Source organism: Macaca mulatta, chromosome 2 (genome assembly GCF_049350105.2).
Source record: "Macaca mulatta isolate MMU2019108-1 chromosome 2, T2T-MMU8v2.0, whole genome shotgun sequence".
Lineage (NCBI taxonomy): Eukaryota > Metazoa > Chordata > Mammalia > Primates > Cercopithecidae > Macaca > Macaca mulatta.
In genome coordinates this window covers 60371894-60386964 of record NC_133407.1, presented here as the reverse complement: position 1 = coordinate 60386964, position 15071 = coordinate 60371894, and positions in this window count along the sequence as shown.

The window sequence follows — 15071 nt, the reverse complement described above, 5'->3', positions numbered from 1 at the left end:
GCTCCGTGGGCGTGGGACCCTCCTGGCCAGGTTTGGGATATAATCTCCTGGTGTGCCCATTTGCTTAAAGCGCAGTATTGGGGTGGGAGTTACCTGATTTTCCAGGTGTTGTGTGTCTCAGTTCCCCTCACTAGGAAAAGGGATTCCCTTCCCCCTTGCCGGGCTGCAGCAGCTGACCAGCACCGATTGTCCGGCACTCCCTAGTGAGATGAACCTGGTACCTCAGTTGAAAATGCAGAAATCACCGGTCTTCTGTGTCACTCGCACTGGGAGTTGGAGACTGGAGCTGTTCCTATTCGGCCATCTTGCTCCGCCCCCCCCTCACAGCTCTTTCATTTGCTAAGACTGAAGCCTGATCCTTTAAATCCTCTGTTTATCAATGATTAAAATAGGCTCCTATATTAGCTTCCTAACATTACATATATACTTTTAATTTTTCAATGACAAAATGGTAAATTATGACTATGGGAGCTATCTGGGTTTTTTGGTTTTTGTTTGTTTGGTTGGTTTTGAGACAAGGTCTTGCTCTGTCGTCCAGGTTGGAGTGCAGTGGTGCAATGTCGGCTCACTGCAAACTCTGCCTCCCGGCTTTAAGCAATTCTCCTACCTCAGCCTCCCCAAGTAGCTGGGACTACAGGCATGTGCCACCATGCCTGGCAAATTTTTTGTAGTTTTAGTAGATATGGGATTTCACCATGTTGGCTAGGCTGGTCTTGAGCTCCCAGCTTCAAGTGATCCACCTGCCTTGGCCTCCCAAAGTGCTGGGATTACAGGTGTGAAGCACTGTACCCAGCCTATGGCTACTCTTTGATCACATATTAGTCAAACCAAGTAACAACTCTGTTTTATAGCGATATAAGCAGAATGACCCTGGAATAAAAGCTGGGACTTATGCACATTTCAAGCTGTTAAACATTTTTTATCATATTCCAATTTCATTTCACTCTGAAAGCAGAAGTAGCTATGATACGCTTGACTCAAAACTATTTGGTATATCACCCTAAGAAAAATGCTAGAAGGCACCAAAACTGTTTTGAATGAGGACTAAAGATGACATTTGGCCACTAGATGGCATTTAAATTATGTAGCAGGTTTTAGCTCACACTTCAGCCATTTAAAAACTTAATTGGTTTGCATTTAGCCCAAGCACTGGTGATTCATATATTTTCATGCTGTGGGAATTCTCGGTAGTTGGCTGAATTGAGGCTTAGGAATATCCACAGCAGGTTTTATAGTGATAGACATAAAATCCTTTTGGAGTTATGAAATGAGATTAGTAATTTTAAATTCTTGACTGAAATCTTCAGATCAGTTTTTCTTTTTCTTTTTTTTTTTAAGTAAATTATTGAGGGTACTATTGAGAGACTGGATAACTTACATTTTTTCAGTCCATTTCTGTTCAATATGAAGTCTTAATAAGCACAGAGGAGCATAATTCACTGGCAGCTTGTCTCAGTTGGCCATGGGTACCTCTCAGCCTCTACCTTTTTACTGAGTCCAGCAATCTAATCTATCTACCACTTCCTTTTCAATTAATTCCTAGGAAAGACTAGCCGTGGACTAGTAAAATATCCCAGAGGAGAACAGAATCAAATCTAATCCCCATTTAATAATAATTTTTTAAAAAATCTGCTATAAAGAAAGGAGAACAGTCCAGTCGCCTATTGTTTTTCATTTCCCACAAGGATATTAATGTTAAAACATCTTAAATTTCAACAGTAAGATTTAAGATAGCCACGAAGATGAAATGAAATAGATACTAAAATAAACCACAAAATAAATGTGCATGTGTGTTCTTTCCATATAGTAGAAGAGATACTCTTCTATTTGGGAGATTTTGCAGACACCAAAAATATAGTAAGTGGTGCTTTCTAGCTCTTTTTGTAGGTTTCAGGAGGATTTCTTTTGGTCAAAGCCTATGGTGCTGAATTCAACTTGTCCACTAGGTGACGCTAATACATGCTGAGTATCCTTTAACTAGTCAAGCACTTATTCCTACGATAAAATAAAGTACGGTGTATTTAATTATACATGTGATTGAAGAAGTCTTCTTTTAAAGGAAAACCATGAAGTGATTATCTGAAAAGCGTAATAACAAACTGATTACCTAATAAGATGGAAAACTGAATATGAGCTTTTGTCTCCACTCCATTCCAATGCTCTCAAAACACTGAAGAGGAAAATAAAAGTTATAAATCCACACAGAAGTAAAGAGTGGAAGAAGAAAACAACAGCAGACCAAATCACAGTTTCAGGAGGTTGGCAGCCATTTGCTGAGTGAGACTGACTAGGAAAACACTGAAACCCAGATGCCAACAGAGGGGAGACCAGCAAGAAGCCAGTCTACCCTACCCCAGAACCCTGGGAGTCAGAGATCAAAAGTTCTTCCAGGGGCCTGGAAAAGCAGGAGCCAGGGTGAACTGAAAAGAGAATAAAATTGGGGAAATCTGCACACTGGCCTGCAAGACCTCCCAATCTTTTTCCCCTTCATTTCCCAGAAATCTGCTCCCTACAAAACTAGTGATGAATAGATCCTACTATGACACTAACATTTAGCAAGCCTGCCAGAAATTGGCTCACTCCTTGCTTGTTAATCCTCCAGGAAAGCTTACTATTCACCAGGCTTCCCCACTTCCCACCACAATCAGCTTTCCATCCTCATTTTAAATATAAACAGACAACCAAAGATCAACAGACATTATAGGAAAGCCTCCAATATAAGAAGCATATACCAAGGCAAAAAGTGGGGGTGGGGGAAACTTAGAGGAAACAGAGACAAAAGAAGAAAGTTTCAAAGAAACTTCAATTAGTAGCCTCTGAAAAAGAAGAAAAGCTGTTGGACCAATGATACATTAAATAGGTGCTATCACAAAGGGTTTGTTGTTGTTGTTGTTTTAGAGACAGGGTCTCGCTCTGTTGCCCAGCCTGGTCTTGAACTCCTAGGCTCAAGAGATCTTTCTGTCTGAGCCTCCTGAGTAGCTCAGGCATGGCCTCATGAGTAGCTCAGGCATGGCCTCATGAGTAGCCTCATGAGTAGCTCAACCTTGGCATGTGCCACTGTGCCAAGGTTGATATTTTTTGTTGTTTTGTTGTTGTTGTTTTTGAGATAGAGTCTCGCTCTGTCACCCAGGCTTGAGCTCAGTGGTACAATCTTGGCTCACTGCAACCTCCACCTCCCAGGTTCAAGCGATTCTTCCGCCTTAGTCTCCCGAGTAGCTGGGACTACAGGTATGCACCACCATGCTTGGCTAATTTTTGTATTTTTAGTAGAGATGGGGTTTCACCGTATTGGCCTGGCTGGTCTGGAACTCCTGACCTTGTGATCTGCCCGCCTCGGCCTCCCAAAGTGCTGGGATTACAGGTGTGAGCCATCACGACCAGTCTTTTCTTTTCTTTTTTTTTTTTTTTAATAAAAGAAACAATCAGAGAATGAGAAGGAACTCTTGGAAATTAAAAATACAAGAAGAATGAAAACTTCAGTAGAAAGATTAGAAGATGGCAGGTTATGGTGGCTTATGCCTATAATCCCAGGAGTTTGGGAGGCCAAAGCAGGTAGATTGCTCAATCCCAGGAGTTTGAGACCAGTCTGGGCAGCATGGCAAAATTCAGTCCCTACAAAAAAGACAAAAAGTTAGCCAGATGTGGTGGCACACGCCTGTAGTCCCAACTACTTAAGAGGCTGAGGTGGGAGGATCACCTGAGCCCAGGAGGCAGAGGTTGCAGTGAGCCGAGATTGCACCACTGCGCTCCAGTCAGGGCCAGACCACAGAGTGAGACAGTGTGTGGTGGAAAAAAAAAAAAAAGTTAGAAGAAAAGTTTAAGAAAGTCTCAAAAAAAGCAGAGGGAGAAAATAGAAAAATGATAGAAATATTTAGGAGATAAATCCAGGATCTTCAACATTAGACTAAAGAGGATCTGGAAAAACAAATGAGAATAAATCAAATGTTCTTGTATTATTTCTTCAATAATACAAGAACATTATTTCTTTAATAATGCAAAAAGATTTCCCCCAAACTGAAAGAAATAAGTTTCCAAATTGAAAGCATCAACCTAGTACCCAGCTTCCTGAATTGAAAAAAAAAAATGACCTAAGGCATACCACTGCACAATTTTAGAACATGAGGGATGCATAATCCCTAAAACCTTCAGAAAGGAGAGGAAAATTTTATAGACATGAAACAAGTAATAAGAATGTACTGGGGCCTGGCATGCTGTCTCATGCCTGTAATCCCAGCACTTTGGGAGGTAGAGGCAAATCACTTGAGGTCAGGAGTCTGAGACCAGCCTGGCCAACATGGTGAAACCTTGTCTCTACTAAAACTATAAAAATTAGCTGGGTGTGGTGGCACATGCCTGCAATCCCAGCTACTTGGGAGGCTGAGGCAGGAGAATCCCTTGAACCTGGAGGCAGAGGTTGCAGTGAGCCGAGATCGTGCCATTGCACTCCAGCATGGGCAACAGAGTGAGACTTCGTCTCAAAATAAAAATATATATATATATATATATAGGATGTCTAATCCACACTGGACTAGAAGTCAACAAAACAATACCTGCAAACTGTTAAGAGTAAGTTACATTTACACCTAGAATTCTATAACCAAATAAGCTCCCAGTTGAATGTAAGGGTAGAATAGAGGTATTTTGAGGCATGTATGTTCTCAAAAAATTTACCTCCAATGCACCCTCCTCCAAGAAGCTACTGAAGGATGTTTTTTACCAGAACAAAAGAATAACAAATCAAGACAGAGAAAGACCTAGGATCCAGGACACATGGACTCTAATTTAGGAGGGAGATGAAGTGTGAAGCCAAGTGTCAGGAGGAAACTGTGCAGTGGGCATATAATACAAAGAAAACTTTTGGGAGGGACATCTCCAAGAAAAACAAATAGAACTGATAGATTTTCTCATTTATTTGACCTTGCTGAGAAAGGAGTTTACTCTTCCCTTGGAAATGACGGTGAATTGGTGATAAGATCACAAGGCAAAGGGCAAAGCAAAGAGAACAAAGCTGGAAGCATCACATTACCTATCTTCAACTGTACTACAAGGCAAAGGGCAAAATTAGAATTACAGATTGAGTGTCTATGTTCAGCTGTGCACGTATTGTCTTGATAAACATTTTAAACAACAGAAAACAGGGTTCAAGAGCAGAGAACCGGTCTGACCTCAAATTCACCAGGGTGGGTTTTTTTTCCCACCCTAATAAGCCTGAGTGTACGACAGGAGACCAGGGCGTATTTCAGTCCTTATCTCAACAGCATAAGACAGACACTCCCAGAGCAGCCGTTTATAGACCTCCCCCCAGGAATGCAGTCCTTCCCCAGGGTATTAATTATTAATATTCCTTGTTGGAAAAAGAATTCAGTGATATCTCTCCTATTTGCACGTCCGTTTATAGGCTCTCTGCAAAAAGAAAAATATAGCTCTATTGAATTAGTGATAGACACATAAAAAAACAAAGCAAACTTCAAAAATAAAACAATATATAATCCTTGATTAAATCTTGGATTAAAAATTTTTAGGGCAGGTGTGGTGATCTGATCTGACAAGCAGATCACTTGACTTCAGGAGTTCAAGATCAGGCTGGCCAACATGGTGAAACCCCATCTCTACTAAAAATACAAAAAAATTAACTGGACATGGTGGCGGGCGCCTGTAATCCCAGCTATTTGGGAGGCTGGAGCAGGAGAATCACTTTATCTAGGGAAGTGGAGGCTGCAGTGAGCTAAGATCTCATCACTGCACTCTGACCTGGGCAACAGAGTGAGATTCCATCTCAAAAAATAAAAATAAAAATAAAAACTACAAAGGCATTACTGTGACAGTTGAGGAAATTTGAATAGGGAATATTCATCAGAAAATATTTTATGTTAATTTTTTTTTTTTTTTTTTTTTGAGACAGAGTCTCACTCTGTCACCCAGGCTGGAGTGCAGTGGCCTGATCTCAGCTCACTGCAAGCTCTGCCTCCCAGGTTTACGCCATTCTCCTGCCTCAGCCTCCTGAGTAGCTGGGACTACAGGCACCTGCCACCTCGCCCGGCTAGTTTTTTGTATTTTTTTTAGTAGAGACAGGGTTTCAGCGTGTTAGCCAAGATGGTCTTGATCTCCTGACCTCGTGATCTGCCTGTCTTGGCCTCCCAAACTGCTGGGATTACAGGCTTGAGATGTTAAAATTTTTTAACTTTTATTTTAGGTTGAGTGGTACATGTGCAGGTTTGGTATATAAGTAAATTACATGTACACAGTAGGTAGCTTTTTGATCCTCACTCTCCTCCCACCATCCCCTGTCAAGTAGGCCCCAGTGTCTCTTGTTCCCTTTGTGTCCATATGTATTCAATGTTTAGTTCCCACTTATAAATGTGAACATACAGTATTTGATTTTGTGTTCTGTGCAGGAAGTCAGGGACCCTGAATAGAGGGACCGGCTGGAGCCACAGCAGAATAACTTAAATTGTGAAGATTTCATGGACATATATCAGTTCCCAAAATTAATACTTTTATAATTTCTTATGCCTGTCTTTACAGCAATCTCTGAACATAAATTGTGAAGATTTCATGGACATTTATCAGTTCCCAAATAATACTCTTATAACTTCTCATGCCTGTCTTTACTTTAATCTCTTTTTTTTTTTTTTTTTTTTTTTTTTTGAGACAGAGTCTCGCTCTGTCACCCAGGCTGGAGTGCAGTGGCCTGATCTCAGCTCACTGCAAGCTCCGCCACCCGGGTTCATGCCATTCTCGTGCCTCAGCCTATCTTTGTAAGCTGAGAATGCATGTCACCTCAGGACCACTATTGTACAAATTGATTGTAAAACATGTGGGTTTGAACAATATGAAATCAGTGCACCTTGAAAAAGAACAGAGTAACAGCAATTTTCAGGGAACACAGGAAGACAACCATAAGGTCTGACTGCCTGCAGGGTCAGGCAGAATAGAGCTATATTTTTCTTTTTGCAGAGAGCCTATAAATGGATGTGCAAATATCCGTTTATCACTGAATTATTTTCCTAGCAAGGAATATTAATAATTAATACCCTGGGAAATGAATGCATTCCTGGGGGGAGGTCTATAAACGGCTGCTCTGGGAGTGTCTGTCTTATGCTGTTGAGATAAGGACTGAAATACGCCCTGGTCTCCTGCCATACACTCAGGCTTATTAGGTGGGAAAAAAATCCCACCCTGGTGAATTTGAGGTCAGACCGGTTCTCTGCTCTTGAACCCTGTTTTCTGTTGTTTAAGATGTTTATCAAGACAATACGTGCACAGCTGAACATAGACGCTCATCAGTAATTCTAATTTTGCCCTTTGCCTTGTAGTACAGTTTGAAGACAGGTAATGTGATGCTTCCAGCTTTGTTCTCTTTGCTTTGCCCTTTGCCTTGTGATCTTTATTGGCCTCAGAAGCATGTGATCTTTGTGACCTACTCCCTGTTCATACAACCCCTCCCCTTTTAAAGTCCTTAATAAAGACCTGCTGGTTTTGCGGCTCAGGCAGACATCACGGACCTACTGATATGTGATGTCACCCCTGGCGGCCCAACTTTAAAATTCCTCTCTTTGTTCTCTTTCTATTTATTTCTCAGACCGGCTGACACTTAGGGAAAATAGAAAGAACCTACATTGAAATATTGGGGTCTGGTTCGCCTGATACTGTTCCTTAGACTAATGGCCTCTAGCTCCATCCATGTTGCTGCAAAGGACATGATCTCATTCTTTTTCATGGCTGTGTATCATCCCATGGTGTACACGTACATTTTCTTTGTTCAGTCTACTATTGATGAGCATATAGGTTGCTTCCATGTCTTTGCTATTGTGAATAGTGCTGTGATGAACACACATGTGCATATGTCTTTATAGTACAGTAATTTATATTACTTTGGGTATATATACCCAATAATGGGATTGCTGGGTCAAATAGTAATTGTTTTGAGTACTTTGAGAAATCACCACACTGCTTTCCACAATGGCTGAACTAATTTACATTCCCGCCAGCAAGCAGTGTATACATGTCCCCTTTTCTCTGCGACCGTGCCAGCATCTGCTATTTTCTGACTTTTTTTTTAAACTTTTGTTTTGGAATTTTCTTTTTTAAATTTTATAGTTATTTCTGGGGTACATGTATAGGATGTGCAGGTTTGTTACACAGATAAACATGTGCCATGGTGGTTTGCTACACCTATCAACCCATCACCTAAGTATTAAGCCCCACGTGCATTAGTTATTTTTCCTGATGCTCTCCTTGCCCCCATCCCCACTCTGACAGGTCCCAGTGTGTGTTGTTCCCTTCCCTGTGTCCATGTGTTCTCATTGTTCAGCTCTCACTTATGAGTGAGAACATGTGGTGTTTGGTTTTCTGTTCCTGTACTGGTTTGCTGAGGATAATGGCTTCCAATTCCATCCATTTCCCTGCAAAGGACTTGATCTCGTTGCTTTTTATGGCTGCATCATATTCCATTGTGTATTCTAACTGGGGTGAGATGGTATCTCATTGTGGTTTTGATTTGCATTTTTCTAATCACTAGTAATATTGAGCATTTTTTCATATGCTTGTTGGCCATGTGTATGCCTTTTTTTGAAAAGTGTCTGTTCATGTTCTTTGCCCACTTTTTGATCAGGTTGTTTGGTTTTTGCTTGCTAATTTGTTTAAGTCCTTATAGATTCTGGATATTAGACCTTTGTCAAATATATAGTTTGCAAATATTTTCTCTCATTCTGAAGTTTATCTGCTTAGTCTGTTGATAATTTCTTTTGCTCTGCAGAAGCTCTTTAACTTAACTAGGTTCATTTGTCAATTTTTGTTTTTATTACAATTGCCTTTGGTGTTTTCATTGTGAAATCTTTGCCAGGTCCTATGTCCAGGATGGTATTTCCCAGGTTATCTTCCAGGGTTTTTATGTTTTTAGGTTTTACATTTAAGTCTTTAATCTATCTTGAGTTTGTTTTTGTATATGATGTAAGAAGGGGTCCAGTTTCAGTGTTCTGCATATAGTTAACCAGTTATCCCAGCACCATTTTTTGAATAGGGAGTCTTTTCTCCATTGCTTGTTTTTGTCTGTTTTATCAAAGATCAGATGGTTTTAGATGTGCGGCCTTATTTCTGGGATCTCTATTCTGTTCCACTGGTCTGTGTATCTGTTTTTGTACCAGTATCATGCTATTTTATTTACTGTAGCCTTGTAGTACACTTTGAAGACAGGTAATGTGATGCTTCCAGCTTTGTTCTTTTTGCTTAGGCTTGCTTGGGCTATGGGGCTCTTTTTGGGTTCCAAATGAATTTTAAAATAGTTTTTTCTAATTCTGTGAAGAATATTATTGGTAATTTTATAGGAATAGCATTGAACCTGTAAATTGCTTTGGACAGTATGGCAATTTAACAATATCAATTCTTCCTATCTATGAGCATGGAATGTTTTTCTACTTGTTTGCATCATCTCTGATTTTGTTGAGCAGTGTTTTGTAATTCTCACTGTAGATATCTTTCATCTCTTTGCTTAGCTGTATTCCTAGGTATTTCACGCTTTTTGCAGCATTTGTGAATGGAGTTGTGTTCTTGATTTGGCTTTCAATTTGGATGTTGTTTGTGTACTAGAATGCTACTGATTTTTGTATGTTAATTTTGTATCCAGAAACTTTGCTGAAGTTGTTTATCAGATCTAGGAGCTTTTGGGCAGAGACTATGGGGTTTTCTAGGTATAGAATCATATCATCGTCAAACAGAGATAGCTTGACTTCCTCTCTGGTTGCCTTTTATTTCTCTCTTGCCTGATTGCTCTGCTAGGACTTTCAATACTATATCAAATAGGAATGGTGAGAGAGGACATCCTTGTCTTGTTCTGTTTTTCAAGGGGAATGCTTCCAGCTTTTGTCCATTCAGTACAATCTTGGCTTTGGGTTTGTTAAAGATGGCTCTTATTATTTTGAGATATGTTTCTTCCATGCCTAGTTTTTTGAGGGTTTTTGACATGAAGGCATGTTGAATTTTATTGAAAGACTTCTTCATCTATTGAGATGATTATGTGGTTTTTGTTTTCAATTCTGCTTCTGCTCTAAATCGAAAAGTATCTGAGACAAGTCTAAATCAATTTAGAAAGTTTATCTTGCCAAAGTAAAGGACGTGCCCCTGACACAGCCTCCAGAAGTCCTGACCACATGTGCCCAACATGGTCAGGGCACAACTGGGTTTTACACATTTTAGGGAGATATGAGACATCAATCAATATATGTAAAATGTACATTGGTTCAGGCGAGAAAAGCAAGACAATTCAAAGTGAGGAGGGGATTTCCAGGTCATATGTAGATAAGAGACAACTGGTTGTATTCTTTTGAGTTCCTTTTTTTTTTTTTTTTAATACTTTATGTTCTAGGCTACATGTGCACAATGTGCAGGTTTGTTATATATGTATACATGTGCCATGTTGGTGTGCTACACCCATTAACTCATCATTTACATTAGGTATATCTCCTGATGCTATCCCTCCCTCCTCCCCCCACCCCACAACAGGCCCCATTGTGTGATGTTCCCCTTCCTGTATCCAAGTGTTCTCATTGTTCAATTCCCACCTATGAGTGAGAACATGTGGTGTTTGGTTTTCTGTTCTTGCGATAGTTGCTGAGAATGATAGTTTCCAGCTGCATCCATGTCCCTACAAAGGACATGAACTCATCCTTTCTTATGGCTGCATAGTATTCCATGATGTATATATGCCACATTTTCTTAATCCAGTCTGTCATTGATGGACATTTGAGTTGGTTCCAAGTCTTTGTTATTGTGAATAGTGCCACAGTAAACATACGTATACATGTGTATTTATAGCAGAATGGTTTATAATCCTTTGAGTATATACCCAGTAATGAGATGGCTGGGTCAAATAGTATTTCTAGTTCTAGATCCTTGAGGAATCACCGCACTGTCTTTCACAATGGTTAAACTACTTCACAGTCCCACCAACAGTGTAAAAGTGTTCCTATTTCTCCACATCCTCTTCAGCACCTATTGTTTCTTGACTTTTTAATGATTGCCATTCTAACTGGTGTGAGATGGTATCTCATTGTGGTTTTGATTTGCATTCCTCTGATGGCTAGTGATGATGAGCATTTTTTCATGTGTCTGTTGCCTGCATAAATGTCTTCTTTTGAGAAATGTCTGTTCATATCCTTTGCCCACTTTTTGATGGAGTTGTTTGCTTTTTTCTTGTAAATTTGTTTGAGTTCTTTGTAGGTTCTGGATATTAGCCCTTTGTCAGATGAGTACATGGCAAAAATTTTCTCCCATTCTGTAGGTTGCCTGTTCACTCTGATGGTAGTCTCTTTCACTGTGCAGAAGCTCTTTAGTTTAATTAGATCCCATTTGTCAATTTTGACTTTTGTTGCCATTGCTTTTGGTGTTTTAGACATGAACTCCTTGCCCATGCCTATGTCCTGAATGGTATTGCCTAGGTTTTCTTCTAGGGTTTTTATGGTTTTAGGTCTAACATTTAAGTCTCTAATCCATCTTGAATTAATTTTTGTATAAGGTGTAAGTAAGGGATCCAGTTTCAGCTTTCTACTTATGGCTACCCAGTTTTCCTAGCACCATTTATTAAACAGGGAATCCTTTCCCCATTTCTTGTTTCTGTCAGGTTTGTCAAAGATCAGATAGTTGTAGATGTGTGGTATTATTTCTGAGGGCTCTGTTCTGTTCCATTGGTCTATATCTCTGTTTTGGTACCAGTACCATGCTGTTTTGGTTACCGTAGCCTTGTAGTATAGTTTGAAGTCAGGTAGCGTGATGACTCCAGCTTTGTTCTTTTGGCTTAGGATTTTCTTGGCAATGCAGGCTCTTTTTTGGTTCCATATGAACTTTAAAGTAGTTTTTTCCAATTCTGTGAAGAAAGGCATTGGTAGCTTGATGGGGATGGCATTGAATCTATAAATTACCTTGGGCAGTATGGACATTTTAATGATATTGATTATTCTATCCATGAGCATGGAATGTTCTTGCATTTGTTTGTGTCCTCTTTTATTTCACTGAGCAGTGGTTTGTAGCCCTCCTTGAAGAGGTCTTTCACATCCCTTGTAAGCTGGATTCCTAGGTATTTTATTTTCTTTGAAGCAATTGTGAATGGGAGTTCATTCATGATTTGGCTCTCTGTTTGTCTGTTATTGTTGTGTAAGAATGTTTGTGATTTTTGCACATTGATTTTGTATCCTGAGACTTTGCTGAAGTTACTTATCAGCTTAAGGAGATTTGGGGCTGAGACAATGGGGTTTTCTAAATATACAATCATGTCATCTGCAAACAGGGATAAATTGACTTCCTCTTTTCCTAATTTAATACCCTTTATATCTTTCTCTTGCCTGATTGCCCTGGCCAGAACTTCCAACACTATGTTGAATAGGAGTGGTGAGAGATAGCATCCCTGTCTTGTGCTAGTTTTCAAGGGGAATGCTTCCAGGTTTTGCCTATTCAGTATGATATTGGCTGTGGGTTTGTCATAAATAGCTCTTATTATTTTGAGATATGTTCCATCAATACCGAATTTCTTGAGAGTTTTTAGCACGAAGGGCTGTTGAATTTTGTCAAAGGTCTTTTCTGCATCTATTGAGATAATTGTGTGGTTTTGGTCTTTGGTTCTGTTTATATGCTGGATTATGTTTATTGGTTTGCATATGTTGAACCAACCTTGCATCCCAGGGATGAAACCCACTTGATCATGGTGGATAAGCTTTTTGATGTGCTGCTGGATTTGGTTTGCCAGTATTTTATTGAGGATTTTTGCATCAATGTTCATCAGGGATATTGGTCTAAAATTCTCTTTTTTTTGTTGTGTCTCTGCCAGGCTTTGGTATCAGGATGATGTTGGCCTCATAAAATGAGTTAGGGAAGATTCCCTCTTTTTCTATTGATTGGAATAGTTTCAGAAGGAATGGTAGCTTGATAGGGTACAGCTCCTCCTTGTACCTCTTGTAGAATTCGGCTGTGAATCCATCTGGTCCTGGACTTTTTTTGGTTGGTAGGATATTAATTATTGCCTCAACTTCAGAGCCTGTTATTGGTCTATTCAGGGATTCAAATTCTTCCTGGTTTAGTCTTGGGAGAGTGTATGTGTCCAGGAATTTATCCATTTCTTCTAGGTTTTCTAGTTTATTTGCGTAGAGGTGTTTATAGTATTCACTGATGGTAGTTTGTTTTTCTGTGGGGTCAGTAGTGATATCCCCTTTATCACTTTTTATTGCATCTATTTGATTCTTCTCTCTTTTCTTCTTTATTAGTCTTGCTAGCAGTCTATCAATTTTGTTGATCTTTTCAAAAAACCAGCTCCTGGATTTATTGATTTTTTGGAAGGGTTTTTTGTGTCTCTATCTCCTTCAGTTCTGCTCTAATCTTATTTCTTGCCTTCTGCTAGGTCCCCACTCTCTTCTAGCTTGTAGAGTTTCTGCCGAGAGATCTGCTGTTAGTCTGATGGGCTTCCCTTTGTGGGTAACCTGACCTTTCTCTCTGGCTGCCCTTAACATTTTTTCCTTCATTTCGACTTTGGTGAATCTGACAATTATGTGTCTTGGAGTTGCTCTTCTGGAGGAGTATCTTTGTGGTGTTCTCTGTATTTCCTGAGTTTGAATGTTGGCCTGCCTTGCTAGGTTAGGGAAGGTCTCCAGGATAATATCCTGCAGAGTGTTTTCCAACTTGGTTCCATTCTCCCTGTCACTTTCAAGTACACCAATCTGACGTAGATTTGGTCTTTTCACATAGTCCCATATTTCTTGGAGGCTTTGTTCATTTATTTTTACTCTTTCTTCTCTAAACTTCTCCTCTCACTTCATTTCATTCATTTGATCTTCAATCACTGATACCCTTTCTTCCAGTTGATTGAGTCAGTTACTGAAGCTTGTGCATTTGTCATGTCATTCTCGTGTCATGGTTTTCATCTCTATCAGGTCGTTTAAGGACTTCCCTACATTGGTTATTCTAGTTAGCCATTCATCAAATCTTTTTTCAAGGTTTTTAGTTTATTTATGCTGGGTTCATAGTTCTTCCTTTAGCTCAGAGAAGTCTGATCATCTGAAGCCTTCTTCTCTCAACTCATCAAAGTCATTCTCTGTCCAGCTTTGTTCCACTGCTGGTAAGGAGCTGTCTTCCTTTGGAGGGGAAGAGGCACTCTGATTTTTAGAATTTTCAGCTTTTCTGCACTGCTCTTTCCCCATCTTTGTGGTTTTATCTACATTTGGTCTTTGATGATGGTGATGTATAGATGGGGTTTGGTGTGGATGTCCTTTCTGTTTGTCAGTTTTCCTTCTAACAGTCAGGACCCTCAGCTGCAGGTCTGTTGGAGTTTGCTCAAGGCCCACTCCAGACCCTGTTTGCCTGCGTATCAGCAGCAGAGGCTGCAGAAGAGTGAATATTGCTGAACAGCAAATGTTGCTGTCTGATTATTCCTCTGGAAGCTTCCTCTCAGAGGTGTACCCAGCTGTGTGAGGTGTAAGGTGTCAGTCTACCCTTAGTAGGGGATGTCTCCCAGTTAGATTACTCCAGAGTCAGGGACCCACTTGAGCAGACAGTCTGTCCGTTTTCAGATTTCAAACTCGGTGCTGGGAGAATCACTACTCTCTTCAAAGCTGTCAGACAGGGACATTTACATCTGCAAAGGTTTCTGCTGCCTGTTGTTTGGCTATGCCCTGTCCCCAGAGGTGGAGTCTACAGAGGCAGGCTGACCTCCTTGAGCTATGGTGGGCTCCACCCAGTTCGAGCTTCCTGGCCACTCTGTTTACCTACTTAAGCCTCAGCAATGGTGGATGCCCCTCCTGCAGCCTCACTGCTGCCTTGTAGTTAGATATCAGGCTGCTGTGCTAGCAATGAGGGAGGCTGCATGGGCATGGGACCCTCTGAGCCAGGCACAGGATATAATCTCCTGTTGTGCCATTTGCTAAGACCCTTAGTAAAGCACAGTCTTAGGGTGGGAGTGACCCGATTTTCCAGGTGTTGTGTGTCACAGTTTCCCTTGGCTAGGAAAGGGAATTCCCTTCCCGCTTACGCTTCCCGGGTGAGGCAATGCCTCTCCCTGTTTTGGCTCTTGCTCGTTGGACTGCACCCACTGT